Source organism: Rattus rattus, chromosome 12 (genome assembly GCF_011064425.1).
Source record: "Rattus rattus isolate New Zealand chromosome 12, Rrattus_CSIRO_v1, whole genome shotgun sequence".
In the NCBI taxonomy this organism is placed as follows: Eukaryota; Metazoa; Chordata; class Mammalia; order Rodentia; family Muridae; genus Rattus; species Rattus rattus.
The window spans coordinates 14419536-14428160 of NC_046165.1; the positions used below are offsets into that span (position 1 = coordinate 14419536).

Here is an 8625-nt window from a genome sequence, read left to right on the forward strand (position 1 = left end):
TACTAAAAAAAATATACTGTGAAAAGCAGTCTATAGATTCAATGCAATCTCCATCAAAATTCTAACACAATTCTTCACAGACATGGAAAGAGCAAATTTTCAACTTCATAAGGAAAAATAAAACAAACAAACAAACAAAAAGCAGGATTGCCAGAACAATTTTCAACAATATAAGATCTTCTGGGAGAATGACCATCCCTAATCTCAAGCTGTACTACAAAGTAATAGTGGTAAACACCAGATGGTATTGGCACAGAGACAGACAGGTCAATCATTGGAGTAGAATAAAAACCACAGAAATACACTGACACGCTTATGGACACTTAATCTTAGACAAAGAATCCAAAAACACACAGTGAGAAAAAGAAAGCATCTTCAATAAATGGTGCTGTTCTAACTGATGGTTTGCATGCAGAAGAAGGAAAATGGATGCATATTTATCACTGTGCACAAAGATCAAGTCCAAGTGGATCAATGACCTCAACGTAAAACCAGGTACACTGAATCTAAAAGAAAAAATGGAAAAGAGCCTCAAACTCATTGGCACAGGGGAAATTTCCTGAAAAAAAAAAATGAAACACAAATGACTTAGGTTCTAATATCAAAAGTAGATAACTGGGACCTTATGAAACTATAAATCTTCTGTAAGAAAAAAGACACTGCCAATGGGACAAATCAACAACCTACAGATTGGGAAAAAAAAAACTTCATTAACACTATATCCAGTAGAGGTGTAATATCCAAAAATATATAAAGAACTCAAGAAGTTAAATTCCAAAAGTCAAATAACACAATTTAAAAACGAGATACAGAGCTAAACAGAATTTTCAGCAGAAGAATCTTGAATGGCTTAGAAGTACTTAAAGAAATGTTCAAAGTCTTAGCCATCAGGGAAATCCAATTCAAAACAACCCTGAGATTCCAGTTTACACCAATCAGAATGGCTAAGATCAAACACTCCAGTGATAGCACTTGCTGGCCAGGATATGGAGAAAAAGGAACACTTTTCCATTGCTGGTGGGAATTGCAAACTGGTCAAATAGCTATGAAAATCTGTCTGGCAGTTACTCACAAAAATGGAAATAGTTTAATCTGAAGACCCAGCTCTACCATCCCTGGGCATATACTCAAAAGATGCCCCACAATACCACAAGGACACATGCTCCACTATGTTCATAGCCACACCTGGAAACAACGGAGATGCCCTTCAACCTAAAAATTGATACAGAAAATGGATTACTGTACAGCTATTAAAAATGAAGATGTTATTAATTTTGTAGTCAAATGGATGGAAGTCATTGTGTGAGAGGTAACCCAGACCCAAAAGCTAATGCATGGTATGTATTCACTGAGAAGTGGATATCAACCAAAAATTACAGAATACCTAGGATACAATCCACAACCCCTAAGAAGTTTGGCAAGCATGAGGGCCAAGAGAGGATGCTTCAATATCACTTAGAAGGGGGATCAAAATAATCACGGGAAGCAGAGGTAAGGAGGGACCAGGGTGGGAGACTGGAGAGAGGGGGAAAATAGGAACAAGATTAGGTATGGTTGGGAGCAGAGGACTGGGAAAGAAGCCAAGAGGGACAAGAAAATGAATTGAAATAGGCAGCCTCTGGGGTTGGGAAGTGGCCAAGCCCTCTAGAAGTTACCAGAGACCTGAGAGGTGAAAGACTCTTAAGGACTTAGTGGGGGTGACCTTAGCGAAAAATCCTAACAGTAGGGAGAAGGAACTTAAAAATGAGTCCTCCTCTGGTAGATAAACAGGGCCTCAAGTGAAGGGAGAGGTTTCCAACCCACAGCCAAAATTTCTGACCCAGAATTGTTCCCCTCTAAAGGAACTGCAGGCACAAAAATAGAGGAGACTGAAAGAAAGTTGGTGCAGTGACCTGCCCAACTTGGGATCCATCTCAAGAGAAGGCTTCGAGGCCTGATGCTATTACTGATGCTATGATGTGATAACAGACAGAAGCCTAGCATGGCTGACCTCTGAGAGGCCCTACCAGCAGCTGTCTGAGACAGAGGAAGATACCTATACCCAAACATTGGACTGAAGTCTGAGATCCTCAATGGTTGAATTAGGGAAAGGATAGAAGAAGCTGAAGGGGAGGGGGACCACTATGATGGCTAGCAGTCTCAACTAACCTGGACCTCTGGGAGCTCCCAGAGACTGAGCCATCAAACACAAGCACACACAGGCTGGTACGAGGCCTCCAGCACATACACAGCAGAGGACTGCCTGGCCTGACCTAAGTGGGAGATGATGTGCCTAATCCTCCTGAGACTTGAGGACCCAGAGAGGGGAGAATACCTGTTGAGCAGAACTAGAGGGAGTGGGAGCGCCCTCTTGGAGGAATGGAAGGAAGAATTGTGCGAGGAGGGCCTAGGAAGGGGAACCACAGTTGGAACGTCAATAAATAAAATAATTAAAAAGAAAAATGTATATATTATGAGTGTCTTTATTCTTTCTTTTAGTAATTAAATAACAGTTGGCATATTCTATTCAGGTTATGTAAATACTGTTTTGCAGCTGAGTTTGGGTAACGACATATATTAAGACATAATAGAAGTCACTTCACCATCTGCCGTCTAAACTCGCAGCACCTAAAATACAGATTTTACATTAAAAATGATGTAAATACACTTCACAGAAATATGTCGCCTAAGCTTTGTGTGCGTTAGAAACTGCACTGGACTAAGACATAAATGAAAAGGGAACTTTTGTTGAATCAGCGAATATTGCAATTCAACTGGGTTCTGCCTCGATTTGTGACAATAAACCTACACTTTTGGGCACTGTTTAGTTTGCCACCTGTGATCTATTTTACATTTTTGTCAGTTTGACCAAATCCCCCAGAAAAAAAAAATCTGGATGACTTACCTTGGCTCATGGTTTTAAGGATTTTTTTTTTTTTTACATAGTCCTTGCCTTCTTTGATTCTAAACCCAGGCCATATATTATATGGTGAGTGAATATTGAGCGTATAATAGAGAATGCTCACTTTTTGTCACACAAGAAGGAGTATTTTAATCCAGGAATGCAATCTATCAAGGAAGCACATCCAAAGAACTTCTAGGTATGTATGACCTGACAGGGATGACATTATCTTTCATCCCCTGACTGGAATAGAGACATACCCTTATGCACTCTTTTAATCCCAAACAATGCAGACATTTTGAAGGACCAGAGGGCGGTTCAGACGAAGGTAGTTGAGTTGAATTGAGTTCATTCAGTTCCTATCTGTTCATCCAGTCAGTGCATTTCGGTTTGTAGAATTCAGAGGTGGTTTTTTCAAGCAGAGCAACTCAGCAAGAAGCTGGAAAATGCAAATTTGAATCAGTCAGTTTGGAAGGCCAGCTTATAAAGAGGCTAGACGCTTCCAGATCAAGGTCTAAAGATAGTTAGAATAGAGAAAGAAATGTTCTGGGCTCAGCCCAAGCCATGTATTCCTCTGCTTGTGTATGTCTCTCATATTATTAATTCTTCTGAAAAAAAAAATAGCTACATTTAAATCTGCCACCCAGTGTAATTGAAGAAGAAAGCCACCAACATTGCAGAAAGCAGAGAACATCTGACAGAAATGTTGAAGAGGACACGAGACATCTGACAGAAAGGCACAGAGGAGAAATTTACCTGGGATTGTCTCCAGAGGAAGCATCAACCGTTCAAGATTGACTGAATGCCTAGAGAGACTCAAGAAACATGGAAGCCAGGAGAGCCTCCAGTCCAGAACAAAAAACAAAGGAATCTCTGATATAGCAAATCCCAGTAAACCACCCCAAAAGTCAATTTTAATTATATACACAAACTATTCCTGAATTACAGAAACAAAAAACAAAACCCAGGAAACTCTATATTAGATCTCTTAAAACTAGGGGCAGGAATTGAGGGGAGAGAAAAGTTAATTGAAAATGCAGTTCAAATACATGCTACAATTGTGACCACTAGAGTAAAGTCATCCTGACTTTGAATTGCAATCCTGATATAGTTCCTCTGAAAAAAGAAAGAAAGAAAGGAAAGGAAAAGAATGCAAACAAACAAGAGAACAGTAATTGTGAACCTAATGAAATTGAGTATCAAGACAGACAGCCCATTGAACGATATGGCTTGACTGTTTCTGTATTTAAATATTTAAGAATCCCCAGCCCATTGGCATAGAACCAGGCATGGACTGCAAGTCTCTTACTATCTAGTTAAAAATGTAAATATTGCTAGCTTTTGATTTGTCTGGATTCATAAAGATCTAGTCATACCTTAAGGGAGATGCTTAATAAACAGCAAGGGGGAATAAGAACATCCAGAAATAGAATAATGTGGTAATAACTTTAAATGATTTAACCCCAATTAGGCAAGAACAACAGTTGCCAAAAGACACTGAGCTATAGAAAAACAAAACAAGAAAACAAAACTATGGAATTAAAGCAACCTGTATACTTTTAAACTGTTTTAACATGAGCTTTTGATCTGTGGGCACTGCCAGACCTCTGGCTCCAACACTGCCACCACAACGAGCCCCGCAACACTAATTCCACTGTAGCGGAAGGAAGAAAATTCAAAAGGAGACAACTCAACCTTGTTTTGGCTCCTAGAACATCACCCCGCCCCCAAAAGACACACACACACATCCATGCCTTGGAGACCAGAAGAATGCGCAGGCGCAACCCTCTGGGAGGTGCAGAGCAGGCCCATCATATTAGACCCTTCTTGGTCACCATTGCACAATTCCCTCCTATTCATTCTCCTTTCCCGTGTTTCCACTCTGAAACCCGAGATAGTTGATACGTCTGTGCTGGGCGCCAGTAGAAAGAGAACACCGTGGTGAGGTCTGTGTAAACCCAAGGTAGATAACTGAAGCCTAGCTTCTGCTGTGCTTGTGGAGCAGTTGACTTTAGAGCTGCTTGATTACCAGTGCATACATTTTTTTGTGGAGAAGGCTCGTGTGTACTTTCCACCATGGCACAGCTCCAGGCATGTTTCTACACCGAGTACAAGAAATGAGCAGTGGATGATGTTCCTTTCTTGATCCCTGCCACCTCGGAAGTTGCTGACCTTAGTAACATTATCAATAAATTGCTGGAGACCAAAACTGAATTCCACAAACATGTCGAGTTTGATTTCTTTATCAAGGACTAGTTTCTTCGAATGCCCTTGGTCAAACACATAGAAGTGGGAGAGATTCATGGGAAGAGTTCGTGGAACTACAACATGTGAAAAAAATACACCACACCGCAGCCGTAGCAATGCATTTCCATGATGACCAAATCAGCTCATTTAAAGGAGCAGAAGAATGGATCCTGATCTCGTCCTTGAAAGGGAAGTCAGTAATGACCATTGTGGGATATACAGCTGTTGTGAAAGCTGTGGCTTGGGTGAAAAAAAGACATTTGTCCTGCCTACTACTGACTGCCGTGATGGGTCAGACTTCTCTTCTGGGAGTAGAATGTAGAAAGAACAAAGATTTCTATGCACAGTTGCCGAGGGCATGCTGGGAGTGTAGATGCCATAGTAGTCAATATCTTGGGAACTAAGTTTTGCTTCGCAGTGGCTCTTGGGATAAGATGCTAACGATCTGGTCTACAGTGCCTACAGATGAAGAAAATAAAATGGAAGAACCTAGAAATCGACCAAGAAAGAAGCAAAAAACAGAAAAATTGGGACTAACAAGAATACCACACAGACACAATTTCCTCTGTACTTTGGTCAGATGTTGAAGCAATCTGCTGTGCATCTTGGGATCACACAATTAGAGTGTGGGATATTGAGTCTGCGGCCTTAAGTGAACTCTGACAGGAAATAAAGTTAACTGTGTTTCCTATTTTCCCCTTGGTAAATGGCATCTGGAAGCATAGCCAAAGCATATTAGACTCTTGGATCCCTGCACTAAAGATGGTTCTTTGGTGTCGCTGTACCTCACCTCATATACAGGCTGAGTAACATGAGTGAAGTGGTCTCCTAAGCATGAACAGCATCTTGAAAGACCCCTGAAGTGGGGAGACCCTCACTCAATTCACGGATGACGTGACCCCCAAAGAACTCACAAGAGACCGATCTTGATGCAATCAGCAAGAGGTTTATTGATAGAGAAGACAGAAACCAGGGCACTGGGGTCGAGACTCGTATCCCATGCAGGGGTAGAGGAATTCGACCTCGAATGGTTGAAAGAAGGGGTATTTAAAGGAAAAACCATACCAAATCACAAGAAAGAACCTCCTGTTTCTCATGATTGTTCTTTAAGATTTTAATCTAACTTTATGGTTAACCAGTTCCTGCTATTATGGTCAGCTGCTATTATGTTCAGCTGCTGTTATGGTTAGCTAGTTCTTGGAACAAAGTGGCTGAACCAGCTGGTGCAATTACTCTTTCTGTGATCAGTTAGTTTCTGGAACAGTCAGTTCCAGGGCCTGCTTTTGTCTTCAACTTTTGTCTAGGGGGCAATTTTAAACTTTTTCCTTTCACAGGTGATCTCAGGCTCTTTAGATAACATTGTGAAGTTGTGGGATACAAGAAGCTGTAAGGCTCCTCTCTGCTATATAGCTACTCATGAAGATACAATTTTAAGTGTGGACTGGACAGACACAGGGCTACTTCTGAGTTGGGGAGCAGAAAATAAATTATATGTATACAGGTATTCCTCCACCCCTTCCCATGTAGGGGCTTGAGAATGAATGACTGATAAAAGAAAAAAATTAACATTAGAATAGAAGTCAGCAAATGTGTTTTATTGGGAAAGAGGTTTTGTCTATATATTGAGAGCTTAAAAGAAAAAAAGACAATGGGTTCTTTCAAAATTGATAAAGATCCAATCTTAGTAAGAGAAGCTTTCACATGAAAGGCATGTCTTATTGAAGGAAGGAAGAGACACAGAAAGACAACAATGCAGATGACAAAGAAAGTTGATACACCAGACCTGGGAATAGTTCAACAAGTGGCTGAAAAAGGACAGATTGTTCAGCAGACTGACAGATTGGAAACTCTTGATACTGAATTGGATATTTGTTCAAAGATAGATTATCAGGATTGCAGTTATAAAGGATCATCAAAACAATTTTCATAAGGACATTCAGACTGCTACATTTATGAATTTGATAATTGTTTTTGTTTTAATACTTAGCCTATGTTTGATTTTTAGCTTAAACAAAAAGAGGGGAGATATAAAGGAATTAAAGGAATTTTAATCTAGCAACATTCTCTGGCTAGGGATCACATCCAAAGAGCTTCTAGGTCTGTCTGATCCAGCTGGAATGATACAAATTTAATCACTCTGGCTGAAATACAGACATACTTTTAGTAAACACCTTCAATCCCAAACAGTGAGTATAAGGTTAGTTAGTAGAAGAAAGCAGCCATTTTTGAAAGTAACATCTAACTGAGAGAAAGACCAAATGACAAATCAGAGAAATATTTTACAGAATGAGTCAGATATAGGACATATCCAACTCTTTGAAGCAGAAGAGGAGACAGTTTTTCTAGGACAGTTTTACAGAGGATGGGCACAGGTAAAGACAGAATGAACCAGAGAATGAATGAGAAGGAGCCAGAAGATTTGAACAGAGTGCCAGAGTTATTTTGAAGTCAATCCGAGCAATTCAGTTAAAAGACAAGAGAAGCCAGTTCGAATCAGTCAGCTTGGAGAGGCGTTTTGAGCCAGAACAGTTGATTTGGAGCAACCAGCCAGAGTTCAGAAAGAGCTAGAAAGTATGAGTTTATTCATCACGAAGCTTCTGAAACAGCAATTACATATGATGAGTAAATGCACTTTTATAGAGACTTACATAGACAAAGGCAAGACACAGCCCTAAAGGACAAACCCTTATGAACTTGAACCTCCAAAGTCAGTCACGTCTCCAAAGTCGTCCTGTCTTCTAAGTTTTTCAGATTCTCCACACATAGTTCCACCAATAAAACGGCAACATTTTGTCTAGCACATAGGATTACATCACAGAAAATGTTAATGAAAACCAGTGTTCACAATATCTACAGTATGTTTAGTCCTAGATGTATAAGGTGTCATTTTCCCCTAAGTATTACAAATTTGTTTTATTAGATTTTGAATTTTAAATTTATTCAAAATATTTGAAACCCTTTACCGAAATTTTTTATTGAGTCTTAATTTGATGTCACAAAAATTAGAAAGTCACAAGTTTTTCAAGAATTGGGTGTTAACTGTGATTCTCATTTTATTTTTTTCTTTTCTTTTTGATATTATTATGGCTACTTAATTTTTCACTTTCCCTTCCTTGCCAAAATTCATTTATTTTACAAGTAAAGAAAAATTTATCCTTTGAATTCTTTATATTTATACAAAGTATATTATTTTATCTATACATTAACTTCCTCTCTCTAATCCCCTGAGTGATCTCCTCTCAAAATCTCTTCCAACTTCATGCCCTCTTTGCAGTTTTATTTTTGTGAATCATCAATTCTTCCATCTGTTTTTCTGTTCTTTTGCATGTGGGTCTGTGGCCATCCACTGAGCCATGAGCAAATTTCTATGCATAGCCTTGGAGAAGATTCACTCTCCTTCAGAGTGTTCAAATGACACTAGCACCTCTGATAAGGTGTTTAATTAAGAAACTCATAACCTGCCAAATAGCTGAGGATAAGTTACTCGGAATATTCAG

At 39.5% G+C, this 8625-nt stretch overlaps 1 pseudogene; it reads left to right on the forward strand.

Annotated features, from left to right (window-relative positions):
- Positions 1 to 4957: 4957 nt before the first annotated feature.
- On the forward strand, positions 4958 to 6663 carry LOC116913957 (annotated as a pseudogene).
- The last annotated feature ends 1962 nt before the right edge of the window (positions 6664 to 8625 follow it).